At 39.2% G+C, this 14,996-nt stretch overlaps 1 protein-coding gene across 3 annotated transcripts in view; it reads left to right on the top strand.

Moving 5' to 3' along the window:
* Positions 1 to 14,996, top strand: part of FBXL7 (F-box and leucine rich repeat protein 7) — a 327,587-nt gene that overhangs the window by 167,018 nt on the left and 145,573 nt on the right. The gene's annotated exons all lie outside the window — the stretch shown is intronic.

Genomic DNA, 14,996 nt, shown 5'->3' with positions numbered 1-14,996 from the left:
TTCCAGATTCCAGAAATGCCTGCTGCTCATATTCTGATATCTCGTAGGTATGATGACCATATTGTGGGTCTGGTTTGACAGTGTATACTCCCAGCCATGCCACGGAGACTTCATCGCAGGCTATCCTGAGGATGTGCATTAGTGCTGAGTACCTAAACCATTCCTGTCTTAAATTCACTGTGCACACACTCCACTGAAAAGTTTATGATGATTTATTAGTGAAATAGATATTTTGATGCCCAGAGGGATTGAAGATCAGTGGTCAGGATGTATGAATAATAAGAAACTACACTAAAAGTGCTTGCTTGCCCTTTTGGATAGTGTAGTATTTAGATGAGTGACAAAAGGTAAGTAAAGGGTTGAGATCAAATAATGAGATAAAAATAGACACAAGGCATTGCTGCATAATATACCTCTGATGTGTACCTACCAAAGATGTATCATATGAATTTAAGTGTGACAAAACAGATCCAAATGGAGAAACATTATGCAGAATAGTTGCCCTGGGCTCTTAACAAATGCCAATGCCATCAAGTCAGAAGAATTTGGGGAAATGTTCTAGAATAAAAGATCCTTGAACAGATTCTGGATTCAAAATTAAATGAAATAAAATTAAGTAACAAAATGCTTTACAGGACATTATTGAGTCAATGGAGACAACTTAAATATGGAGTGTATATTAATGTAAATATCAAGTCATTGTTAAATTTTCCATTTGTGATAAATCATAGTGATGTGCGATAGTATTCTTCATAGTAGGTACATGCTGAAGTATTTTAGAGATTCAGAATCATGTGATCTGCAACTAACTCTCAAGTAATTCATAAGTAGAGAATATGTATACTTACACGTATATGTAAATATGTGTGTAAATGTAAATGAGAGAGAATATAGTAAATGTTAACAATTAGTAAATCTTGGTATATACGTGCTTTTTGTACTATTCTCCCAATTTTTCCATACGACTGACATGTTCAAAATAAAAATTTGGGGAGAAAAGACAGCAAATCCCCAAAGGCCTTTCCCTCCAGCTTTTGTTTGGATGTTAGTTAAGGTTCAGATAAACGAATGTGGAAAATCCTCGATCTACTAAAATAAATAATCTGTTCTAATCTTTTATAATATTTGGATATTTTAGTACTTATAGACAAGGACAGCTCAAGACTGGCTAAATAAATATGTCTTCATATGTATTTGACCCTTTAAGGGATGCCTGTTAAGCCAACAAATAAAATAACACAGCCAGGCAGCCAGGCATCGTGATAATCACAAGTTTTTGATTTGGAAATGTTCCCCAGTTGGGGAATTATTGCTTTCAGCTGTAATAATAATGGGCTTTTCCGCTAAGGGAAAAATACACGTTTTTTAAAATAAATATCATCAGTACAGTTTTACCGTGTTGAGAAAATATAAATGACCCTTTTTTTTTTTTCCTTTAAACATGAAGATCAACCAAAGGTCTCATGAATGTATATTGGGGGAGACAACATTTCATTTGAGTGAGAGGCGATTAAAAAGACTGCTTACAAAAAGGCTTCACCGTCATTTTGAACAGCACGAAAGCCCTTTTCATTTGTGGCCTTCACCCAAGGATAAACCCAGAATTTTATCCAAGCACATTGGCTGCACTTTTCTACTGAAATCTGGATTTTGCCTGTTGAACACAATTCAGAACGGAATTATAAGCTCAGGGGATGCCATTACTTACATCCCAGGAATTGTTTCAAACTAGGTTGTGTAGTTTTCCTAGACAGGGCTTAAAAGGGCCCTCACATTTCTCCAGGGAACCACAAAAGGTTTCAAAACGCCTTTTGGGTGGAATTTTACATGTTTTTTCTTATGAAGAAATACAAAAGCACAAGAGAGAATACTACCCTGTTTTGGGTCCACTAAACTTGCTCTAACAATGGGAGCTAAAAAGGGGCAAAAATAGGGACCAGAGACTTGTCATTTATGAGCTTGAGGCTATTGATGATTATGAAGAAAGGAGACCATTAAGTATCATTCTGAACAGCTTAAAATTTGCATATGCAAACTAAAGATGGTTGGTCTTCCCCTCCTAGGTCTCATTTGACATTCTTTTCCTGTGTGTTCATCAAGTTGCAGATCCCAAGTGATGATAACGGTGTCTACCTTTAAGATGTTCTAAGCTCAGCTTCTCTGGGCCTGTGCGGATGGTCTGCACCATTGCAAAGGCAGGTCAGGTCCTAAAAGGCAGGCTTGAATCTCATTTGAGAAAATAATGCAGTTTCACAGATGAATGGCAAGGAGAGTTTTTGGTTATTGGTATAAGACAATGATAATGGCCAAATTGAGAGAAATATTAGAGAAATATTTCCATGGTAACAACTTCCTGCAGAAAATGTGATCCGACCTTCAATGGCTGGATACATTACTTTCAATTTTGCGATGAATTGAGAAACCATGTTTGATATCTTGGCCACCTGAGTTTTGTTGTACCGCTGCTGCTTTGATCACCTGGTATCCATTTCCACCCTTGGCAAAGGAAGTGTGGAGGATCACCTTATACACTTAATTCATTCTGAGAGGCTCGTAGCTGGGAACTGGACACCAGGTACAAAGGGCCTCTAATTGGACCACTGGGTCCCTGGGTTTTCAGGAAAGATCATACACCACGTGAATTTCACCTCTCTTAGGAACTCTCCAGTGGACTGGCCATAGCAGCGCACACTGTGCTCAAAGACCTTCAGGGTGGAGCCTTCTAATTGGACCAGGTCAAAGGTGCCTCCAAAGGATAACACAGCAGCCAGGCTCTCCCATGTAATTGTGCCATTGAGTAAGACCTGTTTTTAATTCTGGGGTATTTTACTCTTTAAAAAATCTTAAATTTCAAATCTATACTTTTGCTTTTATGATAGAATATTTATGAAAAGTGTAACTGATGGAGGAAGTATATAATGCTCATTCACACACATTTTTGATGCTCAATATTTTATTTTAGTTAGGGATTAGGTAGACTTTCATTATTTTTTCTGCTTATAGACTGCATCTTGGGTTTTCAAAGAACTGTTTCTCAGTGTGAAATCTACACTATCAAACGAAACAATCTCTTTCTAAAGCCCTTTGGGCAGGCGATTTTAAAAGACCTGTAAGTTTTTAAAGTGATAAAAGAGCTCCAACCTATGCAGTTATAATATCAGAAAAGTCATCCACAAAATCTAGAAATTTCTCTGTCTGAAATTACAGCAAACAAAGATCAAAACATAGAGGGAAAAGTGGTCATTATAAGACCTCTCTTGTTATTTGCATTTAAAATAAAAATATTGATAGTCTCTCTCTGCACCATCTTCAATTTTGCTGTCTCTATTTATCCCATGATGAAATAAAAATAAACATTCCCCAACTTAGAAAATAATTTTTTGACACTAAGACCTTTCTAACTATGACATTACTTAGCTCTTTTTATATTTAAAGTTCTCAAAATATTTTTTTCATATTTTCTTAATTTCCTGACTTCTCATATTTTATATATTTTTTCTTTGTTGTTAGCATTGCAGTGATATTTCCCAAGAATATTTTCAGCCCAGAAAAAGATACTCTTTTCAGTAGGATTTGCATTATACATGTTTGGCTAGCCAGATCATTTAAAAATATACCATTAAATCATTGATATTGTAATTTTTGCTGTTATAAAACCTGCCAGTATTGTCAAAGAATGTACATCATTGTGCACTCGGCGTATTTTTCTTTCACTTTAAGAAATATATTATTATGAAGTATTTTAATACTGCCAATAGCAGGCCTACAGAGACCATAGCAGGAGTACAAATGTAAGCCCAGTTCCCGTTTGATAGATGTTTAACAGGCGTATGTCATCCTTATGAGATATGTGCTCCAAGCTTGATAAATATCTCTTCACAACAACCTGGAAGGCTAGCTTTTGAATTTAGAAATTAGGATGCCTGGGGTCTCATTTATACTCACATACTGCCCCCAGTCCCACCCCACCACTGTGTCCTATACAGGAAACTTACAAGCATACACTTGGACATCACAGCCTGCATGTCCAAGCTCCACCCCAACCCCACATATAATTGCCCTTGACTATCCATCAAGCTTAGGGGTATGTATACATGCAGTAATGGCACAGTCTGCTGCTGGGAGGATATAGAGTCAGGGGATAGATTGACCCAGTTCCTGGAATTAGGCTAGGGGTCACTTTGGCAGGGTCCAGGATATCTGAGTGTGGGCTATAACAAGGTGCAGGCATGAGGTAGACATGTTCCTGTGGCTGGCTGACTTTTTGCACATTTGCCCAAGGATGATTTCAAAGAAATGTTCATACCAGCATTGTTTTTTAAAGAAATCTGGAAATAACTCAGTTATAGGTTGACAGAGGATTAGATAATATCTACACTAATAAAAGACAAACATGCAAATTGACCCTACTTTCCCTACGCCTTAAGCCACGCTCACCGAATCAGAGCTACTATATGCAAATTAACCCAACCAAGATAGCGGCCGGCAGCCACGGAGCTGGAGCAAGCAGGAGACTTGCTTGCTCCAGTGATGGAGGAAGCCAAACTTCCCGGCCCGCTGCTGCCTCCTCTCAAGGCAACAAAGTTTCAATTATAGAAGGTAAATAAACCCCAGATACCTGCTTCCAGTCGCCATGGCCACGGAGCTGGAGCAAAACAAAAAAAGGAAAGGCTGGGAGCTTCGGTCGCCAGGGGCTTGGTCAGTCTGAAAACAGCCATCAGCCCCTCACCCAGGCTGGCCAGGCACCCCAGTGGGGACCCCCACCCTGAATGGGGTTTGGGCAGCCTGAAAATGGCCCTCAGCTGCTCACCCAGGTTAGCCATGTACCCCAGTGGGGACCCACACCCTGAAGGGGGTTTGGGCAGCCTGAAAACAGCCCTCAGCCCCTCACCCAGGCTGGCCAGGCACCTCAGTGGGAACCCATACCCTGAAGGGGCTGTGGTCAGCCGGAAAACAGCCATCAGCCCCTAAACCAGGCTGGCCAGGCACCCCAGCAGGACCCCCACCCTGATCCGGGATACCCTTCAGGGCAAACCAGCTGGCCTCCTTCCATGCACCAGGCCTCTATTCTATATAATAAAAGGGTAATATGCAAACTGACCTTAACAGCAGAATGACTGGTCACTATGACACACACTGACCACCAGGGGGCAGATGCTCAATGCCGGAGCTGCCCCCTGGTGGGCAGTGCACTCCCTCAGGGGGAGCTCTGCTCAGCCACAAGCCAGGCTGACGGCTGCCAGTACAGCGGTGGTGGTGGGAGCCTCTCCTGCCTCCTCAGCAGCCCTAAGGATGTCCAACTGCAGCTTAGGCCTGCTCCCTGATGGCAAATGGACATCCCCCGAGGGCTGCCAGCTGCCAGAGTGATGTCTGACTGCCAGCTTGGGCCCGCTCCCCCCAGGGAGTGGGCCTAAGCCAGCAGGTGGACATCCTCCCAGGGGTCCCAGATTGCAAGAGGGCATGGGCCGGGCTGAGGGACCCCCCCAAGTGCACAAATTTTTGTGCACCAGACCTCTAGTGTGTTACGTAATGGAATACTAAAAAGCACAGAAAATAAATATGTTTATATTATAAATATTTTATATACTGTTATTTATGGTAAATTTTATATAACTTTATAGGTATGATTTCATATATTTTGATAAATGTATATGCTCATGTAACCACTTCCACATCAGGAAAATAAAACATCCCTGTCATCCCAGAAAGCTCTTTTTTTTGCCCCATTTCAGTCAAGTCCTTTCTCCCTTTCAAGCCCCAGGAAGCCACTGATTCATTTTCTGTTCCTAAAGGTTAGTTTTGCCTAGTCAGGGGAATTTTCTGTAAGTTGAATCATGCAGTATATACATTTTATGGGTCTGACTCTTTTAGCTCAGCTTAATGGTCTTGCTCAAAAATTACATTTATGAACTGACTAGTATATGTCAGTGAAATTTATATTTTGTGGAAATTGTCTTATTTACAGTTATTTTGCTAAACATTTTTATTAAACCCAATAGCTTATCTGAGACTATTTTGGTTTTTTAATGTGGATAATAATCTCCAGAATCTGGATATAATGACATACATGATTTCTTCCTTTCCACCCCTTATGCCCTTTATTTATCTTGTCTTATGCTAGCCAGAACATTCAGTGTTAAGTTGAAGTTATAATGGTAATTATGTTTTTCTTATTTTTAAAGGGAACGTTCATAAGTGAACTTGGCTTTATAGAGCAAGTGAGGGCAATGTTTTTCTTAGAGTCAGATGATAAATATTTTTGGCTCCCAGATCACACAACTACCCAACTCTTCTACTGAGTATGAAAACAGCCATAGATAACAGGCAAATAAATAGGCAGGGCTGTATTCCAATAACACCTTATTTACAAAAACTGGCAGCCAGTCTGTGGACTGTACTTTGTTGACTCATTTCAGTAAAACAGATTCAAATACTTTTAAGACACTAGGACTATTTATACTTTCGATGTCTTCATGAGTCACTTTTGTTAAGGTGCATTTTCTAGCATTTTCTCCATTTCATTTAACTTTTGAAATTTATTTTATAATTATGTCATTTGTAGTTCTATTTTATTTTATTTTGTCCCTTTTTAAAAAACAATGTTTTGTTTGAGACTTTTGTCTCTTTTCTTGATCCATCTTGGAATGTTTGCCTTAGTGTTTTTGTCTGTTTGTTTTGTTTTGTTTTTAACAAAATCTTTACCACAACCAAGTAAGTGATGACATCATGTTTGTCATCCATTTAACCCACAAAGAATTTCACGGATCTACAAATGGTAGATCATTTCTTCATCTGGTTTGTTCATCACTGCTCTGTAGGGAGTAGCTCTAGGGCCAAGCCTCAGGCTGACCTGTGGCAGGGACACAAACAAGTCCCAGCCTGGAGGGCAGAGCTCTCCTAGCATAATTAAGCCTGACCTTGTAGCCCTCCCTAATTCCTTCCTAAGTAGCTAATGGGCTGTGGGAGGTGCAGTAAGTATTGCCAAAACAAGAACATTTGTATACATTTTAATCTACTCTTGTCTTAATCAGACTATAAAATAAAGCATCAGCTAACAGGCTGGATCTTTTGTGTCCTCATCCAGGTACAGGAGATTCACCAAGCCCCAGCTGTATTCTCTTGTCTGTCTTTTCTTCAATCCTTCACCACCCCTCCTCAGGTTCACCCTTGGCTGTGCTGGCATGGCACACTGCTCTATGCTGTGTCCTTTCTTAACAACATGTTCAAATGAAGAGGACAATCTTTTCGCTAGAGAAAAATCATTCTTCTTTCAGTATTGTAGGATGTTGGTCCCCTGTTAATAGATAACAAGAGCAAGCTTTCTTTGAACACTTAGTATATGCCAAGCACTCACTACATGTTTTATACATGTTATCTCATTTTGTCTTCACAACTATTTTACTTGGTTGTATATTTCTTCCCAAATTTGAAGATAAATAAACTGAGACATAGAGATGTTGACAGGCATAGAAAACAAACAAACAAACAAACAAACAAACAAAACAGTGTGTCAGGATTCCAAACTCAAGCAGTTTTGATTCCAGAGTTTCACCCTTAACTTCTGGAAAATTTCTTTGGCATTTCACCCCTAATTTTGTGCCCATAAAGCAAGCTTTTAATGCATAAGTTAATGCCTTAAGAAGACATAGCCATTAGCAAAAAGTACTCTGTGAAGAGAGCCTGGACCAATATTGTCCTGTAATTTAATTTTAAAAATGGGGGTTCTAATTTGTAACTAATTCTCCTGTGAGATTGATCCTTGCCTAAACCACTAGGATCATATTTTTGAATGAAACTAAGTGGGGGTCAGATTATGAACTATGATTCTACATATGTATATAATATTTTCTAATTTTCAAAAGCAGTTTACAACCATCTCATGTTATCTTCACAACATGTCTTTAACTCATGTTAATTATTTTTCCTATTTCAGAGTTAAATAACTTGAGGATAGGAGATTCAAGTATCTAGGCCCAAATCACAAATTCATGCTGGTGAAGCTCAGCTATAAACAAAGGTCTTCTGTTTCTCCATATAAAACTCTTTTCCAGTACAACATAGATCAGGCATTTCATGAGTCCTGCCTGAAACAGCCACATGATTTGACCCTTACATCATCTGCTTTCACTCAGTGTTGTAGCAATAAAGATTGGATGATGAGTGACTTATTAGTGTCACAGAGGACTGCAATATTTAATGTGTGTATGGACCTATTTTAGTTAAATGAACAAAGTAACCTTTATGAAGTTAATGCATAACAGAAATGCACTGAAACAGGTACTAGAACTTATATAATTAAAGAAGCCATTTCTCCAACAGACATAACACACCAAGAAGACTGGCAAAAAATTTTGCATGGACTTCCATATCAACAACACCTGCAGATAGGTTAGTGTCAGTTTTTGAAAGTTTATTTTTCAGTTCCTGAATGCATTGTTCTAGAGAGTTTAGTGTTCCCTTTTTCTCTTAACACCAGCAGAGAACTTGTGCATGAACGGCTGACCTCCAAGGGTCTTTTGATGATGTTATTGCCTAAGGGGACTTCAACTTGATGACAGCTTTTCTTTATGACCTATGTTCCAAATAGTAACATGTAAAATATTTGTTATTAGTCTCTTTCTTTGACTATGACTACTTTATAACAAAAAAAACCCCACTGTTATTCCAAACCAGTACTAAGTTAATTTTGGAAAAATTCTGTTGCATAGTCTATTGGCAATGATGTTTTTTAAGGCAGAGTTAGCATTATGATTGTACACTGTTAACATGTTCTATATGGACATAAAAATGAATAGCTAAGTGGTAGAAAATATTATATGTGGTACACAGACATAAATAATACTAATTTTAATCATAACTAACATTCTCTGTGCTTACTCTGCTCCAGGGAGTATCGTGATTTAATTTGATCCTTACAACAAACCAAGTGCTAAGTGCTAGCATTATTGCCATTTTACAAATGAGAAAATGATGCTCAAATAATTGAAGCAGGGCAACCAGTTCACCCTACTAGTTAAACGTGCCCATTCCAGAGTCCATTCTTAACCACACGCTATCCTGTTATGTGACATATGATCAAGGAAGAACGGAAGCCAGGATTTATTCCATGAGAAACAAGCACATGCCCTCACAAACTGCAAGACATCCAGACCATGACTGTCCCCTTAGCAAGTTAGCAAGCTCAGTGGCCAGGAAGGTATATGCACATAGGATTCTCTTGAAATACAAGATGTAGAAATATAATAAATTTTAAAGAACTTTTCTTGTTTCACATAATCACCACTTTATGAGGGCAGAGAAATTGGGAAGAAATTTCACTCAAACTTTCATTGTTTTTCTCTTGCATAGATGCTAGGAATCTCATCATTGATAATGTTTTCCTATGTGCTTGGCTACCAGGAAGTTTAGGGCCAAATGTGCAGCCTAATTACAGAATAACTGTATAGGATTTTAGGATGTGCTGGTATTAACCATATGTTGGCTTCATATTGTCTCTCTGCCCCATTTTTCATGGGCTCTCATTTCTTGAGTCATTTACTCGTCATTCTATTTTACTTAGAAAAACTAAAGGCCTGGGGTCCCTCGGCCTTTCTGGTGATCGAGGCTTATTGGGGGGGGGGCAGCCAGCCAAGGGGGAGGGGCCACGGGAGGTTGGCTGGCTGCAGGAGGTTGGCTGTGGGAGCACACTCACCACCAGGGGGCAGCTCCTACTTTGAGCACCTACCCCCTGGTGGTCAGTGCATGTCATAGCGACTGGTCAACCGGTCATTCCAGTCGTTTGGTTGTAACGGTCGCTTAGGCTTTTGTATATATAGATTTCTTCAAGGCGATTCTCAAAATCTTACTGATGTGGACTAAACACATCAAACATAAAATATGTAATATGAATTTCAAAATAATTTGTTTTTTTTTAAAGAAAAAGAATCATAAATATGGACCACTGAGATTTTCTAACTGTTACATTAAGAGAGAGAGGGTTAGTTTAGTTTGGTTTCTTTTAGGAACAGAGTCTAGAGATAATGACATCATTGCACTCAACCTTGTGTCATGGATCCTACTGTAAAAATAAAGTTTGTTCTGTTTTGGAGAAGCTACTTCTAGTTTATATATCCTATTCACAATTGGTTGTGTGACACAAAGGGACAGTTTTGGGAAGCCTGATAACAACTATTAAAGGTTAATTTCTCCAGAGTACCACGTAGCTTATAAAAACAGTGTTATTTTGGATGACATGGTAACAAACCTGGGCCCTGCCACTCTTCAGTGACATCAGAATTGATTACTCTAACAATTCAGAGATGGAAACTCCATGCTTGTTATTCAGAGACGGGTAAGAGGTCACATTTTCAACCAAGTTGCTCAGCTTTCTTGGTAGTGATGCCCTGAGCTTCTCATTATCCATGCGATCAAGAGGGCATGATTTGTCTAGCAGCTTGACCTGCACATACAGCCTGCTGAACCCATTCTTATTTACCAGAGAGAACGTGGCTGGAAAGAAAAAAGATTACTCCACAGCATCCCAGGGAGGAGAGAAGAGGAAGGAACCAAGAAGGAAAAAAGGAAAAAGAAAATACTGCTTCTGGATGAAAAAATTAATGAGCCCAGGACACGGACGACCAAAATGAGTCAATGCAGAAACATCGACAGCACCTCTTGAATCATCTCTGGGATGTGAGGCGCGTCGCAGAACACGTGATCACCTTTTCATTGCGAGCCTATGCTGTTCGGAGTTGCAGGTGATGAATTTTCTTGCGGGATTGAATTCCTTAGTGTGCTGAGAGGAGAGAGCTGGAGGAGGCGGCGCTGAGGCTCTCATTCCCTTGCAGTCCCAGGCAGCTGCCTTTTCCTGGCCAGCTCCTTGCACTTCATGGGTCCTGTGTGGTGCGTCAGGCGCCAGAAACAACAGTCATGTCAAGTCGCACTTCGGGATCCAACAAAGTTATCTCTGTCCAGCACGTTTCCAAGTGCAATGAAAAAAAGGTATGAACAGATGGACGAATTTACTTGTTCCATTCCTCTCTGGTGAATCTTACAAGCTCTTTTGCCCCTGTATGTCTGTTTTCCATGCTTTAATTTTTTTTCCCCCAGATAGAAAACTCAGTATTCGAAAGTTGATTTTGGCAAAGTTTATCAAGTAGTTCTTACGTTAATTCCACAGATATGTTTATTTATCCACATAAAATACTTTCTTTCCTCAAATTATTGTTCCTGATAACCAGGGCATGTCAATAATTAGCTGTTCTTTCAGGATTTAAGAGCCACTCTATTAGTTAACAAACAAACAAGCAAAATAAAAACAAGAGGAGAATATAAAAGGGTTTTTAGTGTTTTGTAATTTTTATTAGTTGATGTACTAAAAACACAATAACAAAAAAACTATTTAATAATTAAAATGTAGCCTTTAATGTTTGTTATTATTTATCTCTTTTATTTATATTGTCAATAACTTATATTTTAGGTAAAAGTAATAAACCCTACCATGTTGAGTGCAGGCCTCCTATATTTATTAATTTGCAGAGGTATGTGTGAGGCTAAGGAATTTGATTTTAAAGGTAGTGTGGCTGCCCTAGCTGGTTTTGCTCAGTGGCTAGAGCATTGGCCGGCAGACCGAAGGGTTCCAGGTTCGATTCCAGTCAAGGGCACATGCTTGGGTTGTGGGCTCGATCCCCAATAGAGGGCATGCAGGAGGCAGCCGATCAATGATTCTCTCTCATCATTGATGTTTCTATATCTCTCTCCCTCTCTCTTCCTCTCTGAAATCAATAAAAATATTTTTTTTTAAAAAAGGTAGCATGGCTGAAGGTCAGAATTATGGTGACTGGTTTGAATATTTTAAGATCACAAACTGTAGAAACTCCAATTTGTCTAAACTGCAATACTTGGAACCACAAATTTATATCAAAAAAGGATTTTCTCTCACCTGCAATTTCCTCCTTCAACTTCCTAAAGTCAAATACAGAGAAGGAAATGCCATCAAGAGTGATGACATTGCCGCAGGACTTGAATCTGAAAGAACAAAGGAGTTTTGCACCTTCAGGACTTCCCCCTCTTGGGGATTAGATGATGTCCGCTAGGCAGTTCTCTTTAGTATTATAACATAGTTTTGTACAGAACTATTATACTTAAAAGAGGTAAAACTATCAAAAATTACAGAAATAGTCACATTCTGACAAGCAGGAGAGTGAGTGTTGTGATAGTGCTCATTGAGTTGGACCAAGAAGAAATATTAGAACTTATATTTAACATGAATACGATAACAGAAAATTAAATTAATATATTTTTGTATTTTTCTCTAAAATAATTGATGGAATCTGAATAAAACTCGTGAATCTAACAAACTATTCAATGAGTTTCTGCCACGTTAATGCACGCTGCACCTGGGAGAATGAATGCTGCAAAGATGACTCAAACATAGCTGTCTCAGCGCAACCTGTCCATAGAAGGGGCAGAGGCTAGACTTTGGGGTTTGGCATAAATATAATGTAACTAAAATGTTTGTTGGGGAGAGCGGGTACAGTGGAGGCAGCCTCTCCAAGAGTAGACAGGGACCATATTAAGAAAAAAAGCTTTGTGATAAATTGCAGATTAGTGTTTTTCAAGCGTATTATTTTTACAATCTCTCTCTATATTTTTTTTTCATAAAGTAACTTGCTAATGCCCTTTCTGCAGCCAGTCCCTAGTCTTGTCGCCCCCAGTGTGGCTAAGCACACACCTTCCTTCAGCTGCTGCCTACAGGAGTCTCTTCCCATTTCCCTCCCAAAGGAGCCTGCCTCTGGTTGGGCTGAGTGGCCCACCACTGTCAACTTCCCCAACAAAACTGACTAGGAGCCCATGGCTGTGGCAGTTCACATGCCCTCATGGTTGTGATCCAAATCCTTCTGATGCTACACAATGTCTCTTCTCTCTGGGACCTCCAGGGAGACGCACACCCTCCTGACTCATTCCCCTGCACCAAGTGCTGCTCCTCTGGGGCTGGCAGTCACAGTCCTGGATTTAAATCCCTGCTCTAGATGTTACTGGCTGGCTAGGCTTTGGCAAGGCACTGACTTTCTCCGATCTGTGTCCCTTTCTGAAAAATATTTATAATTAAAGGACTGGTGGTTGTAAATATCCAGTGGGAAACAAATGAGAAAGATTCCATCAGAGCCTGTCCCAGAGCAGACCATCAGTCACATCCTTTAGCCTTTTCTTCCCTTCTTCCTCCCTTCCTTTTCCTTTTTTCCTTCTTTCCTTGTCTGCTTTCCTTCTGCTCCATTCCTTTTCATTCTTTCTTCTTTATTTTATTTTTGAGATGTAAGAACCACAAAGGAAGGATCTGTGATATATTTGGTGGAACTCAGAAAAGAAAGATTTCTGACAGTTGGAGGCATGAGAGAAATAATCATGAAGAGCATTCGCTGTAGGTCGTAAAGTTTGAATACAAGACTTTATGTGGAAAAGAGGTAAAGACCATCTAGACTGGTGGAGGCCTTACATCTGAGGTTAAAATGTCTTGCTCCTGTTAGGCAGTTTGAGGTCTTGGAAGATTTTTTAAAAAAATAATGTCCTAGACATATTTCAGGGGTTGATATTGAAAATGGCATTTGATTTTAACTAAACAGAGAAGAATGGGGGGATCCATTTCAGAGGGTTTGAATCAGAGCAGTGACACATGGAATGGAAAGGGCTGTTGAGAAAGAAACTGCCGTCCCAGTGGGAATCCAGCTAATTGCAGGTAGGGAGCAAAGCATAGCAGGAGAATAAAGGTGGTTGAGGTTTGCAGTTTGGTGACTGGGGTGATGAGAGTGCTATCATCTTGGAGGGAAAATGCATTGAGAGAAGGACACTTGCAAGGAAGCTTGAGATGCTGGCTAGAAATTTGGGAAGTTGTGTTTATAACGTGATGGGAAATATAAGCCATGGATTTTGTCTGTAAGAAATGTCCTAGGGTAATAAATGTTAGAGGAGAAAAAAGGCTGAGATAAGATGATGTAAGGGGCAATGAGATTTCTTTTTTGAATGGTGGATGATGATTTAAATAAATCAGAAGAGGAACCAAAACTACTCAGAAGAATGGGATAATATAAACTCTAGAATTTGATTTCATGGTTTTAAATCCCTGCTCATAAGAAAAATGTATTTGTACCTCTTCTGTTTTTTTTAAAAAATTAGTATTCAATGTATTAACATTGCAAATCCCAAAATCTAGTTTTCCTAGGTTTTTAAGTTTAACTCAAGCTCCCATTATCTATATATATATATAAAAGGCTAATATGCGAAGTGTCCTTCTGGTAATGATGTCACGTAGCAATGCCTGGCTTCCTCTCTCTAGCGACAACTAGCCTCCTTGGAGTTTCTTCAGCCCAGGAACACCCAGGTGGAAACATTTTACACTGTAACCAAATGTCTGTGAAGCATTTTCCCATGCCTCATCTTATTTGATCCTCACTGAAGTCCTGGAGTAGGTAGATAGGAAATTCGATGGAATCCTATTTTCTTTTCATTAGCCGGAAAATGGAGATTTAGAAAGCTTAGAAACTTGATCCAACTGAAAAGAAGTAAGAAATGGTGGACCTTGAAAATGACTTCAGGTTTTCTCATTGTGCAAAATATAGTCAAACACTGCTGCAGTTAAATATTTTACCCTTTGTTCTCCCTGCGTGATCTATAATAATAATCTGCTTTGTGTTGATATTTACTGCTGTGTTGTGACAATTACCTGAAAGAGAAGTTGGGGTGCTTCACTGGGCTAGAAAACATTTAGCTAAATCAGAAAGCAGGTCTAATTAAGCAAGTTTATTATATATATATATATATATATATATATATATATATATATATATATATAAAAGGCTAAGTTGACTCGTGCATGCACGATACATATAAAGCTCTCACTGGTGCCAATCGCACGCGTGTGTTTCGATCTGTCATTATTGATCCTGAATTTGGTTGACACTTCTATTATAGAGAAAGGGCGAATAGTGATATTAATATATTTCTTCTAATTAATTTCCTTC

This window comes from Myotis daubentonii, chromosome 4 (assembly GCF_963259705.1).
Source record: "Myotis daubentonii chromosome 4, mMyoDau2.1, whole genome shotgun sequence".
NCBI classification, from domain to species: domain Eukaryota; kingdom Metazoa; phylum Chordata; class Mammalia; order Chiroptera; family Vespertilionidae; genus Myotis; species Myotis daubentonii.
This window is presented reverse-complemented; position numbering and strand designations above follow the sequence as displayed.